Consider the following 950-nt stretch of genomic DNA (forward strand, 5'->3'; position numbering starts at 1 on the left):
TTTGATTGAACGTATTACTTTCAGATGTATTTAAAACCCCAGCACCATCCTGATTAGCAGAGTCAGCGCTAACCTGAGCCGCCATTGCATTCAAATGATTAACATGGCCACCAGCACTATACTGAGCATTACCCAAACCATAACCACCATTACTATTCAAAAATTCAGAAGAACCCAATGAATTTTCCACTATTGTAAAAGCGTTTTCTATATTCGTCTGGACACTATCAGACTGTACCACACTAGCTAACGAGCCCCTCTTAACCAACATGCCGCTGAGTGGGGGAAGTTCGCCACAACTCATATTTTCACTCGAATCACTAAACTCCTCCACCAATCTGTTAGATTCGCCCTTAGGTCTCTTGGTATTTTATTTTATTTCTTAAAAGATGCGCACACCATTTTGGACGCCATCCCAGACGCCTGAGCGTCCGCCATCTTTTATACAAAAACCGCTATGCCAAGTATAAAAATTTTTCGCCACACAGAAACTCACCCAAAAAGCAATGCTCAGGAAGCTGCAGCTACCAGGAACCACTCAAAATTAATACACACGTCAGAACACACAAATATCGGATCGTATAAACTTGAACCAAAAATTTAAACACAAAAGTATTAAATTAACAAAACTACCGTCACCACTGCACTTGTACAAAAATCCGCTGCGATCCGCTATCCACAAAAGTCAACCGCTCACCACCGATGCTGCAACGCAATTGAATCCACAACACAAAAAAATTTAAACAAAAACAGCTGATATGTAGTTTGACAGCACGGTGCTACCGTATGCGAAAAATATGAGTGGTGCAGTTTGCCACATGCAGCAAAAACATGATATTTTAATTAAACATTGAAATGCTATAAAACTTTTGAAATGCTGTTTATAATGAAAATTAAAGATGACAGTTACAGAACTGTATACAATGCACGTTGCATTATTCATTTTCCAT

At 39.2% G+C, this 950-nt stretch overlaps 1 protein-coding gene across 1 annotated transcript in view; it reads right to left on the reverse strand.

Annotated features, from left to right (window-relative positions):
- The window catches only part of LOC118751082 (hyphally regulated cell wall protein 3-like), a 7,867-nt gene extending 7,215 nt beyond the window's left edge, over nt 1–652 (reverse strand). The window contains exon 1 of the mRNA XM_036485848.1: nt 634–652. The gene's annotated coding sequence lies outside the window, so the exon portion shown is untranslated. The remainder of the gene's footprint in view (nt 1–633) is intronic.
- Nucleotides 653–950: the final 298 nt, after the last annotated feature.

The sequence above is a fragment of the Rhagoletis pomonella genome, unplaced genomic scaffold (genome assembly GCF_013731165.1).
Source record: "Rhagoletis pomonella isolate Grant_MI unplaced genomic scaffold, Rhpom_1.0 Rhpom_scaffold_00517, whole genome shotgun sequence".
In the NCBI taxonomy this organism is placed as follows: domain Eukaryota; kingdom Metazoa; phylum Arthropoda; class Insecta; order Diptera; family Tephritidae; genus Rhagoletis; species Rhagoletis pomonella.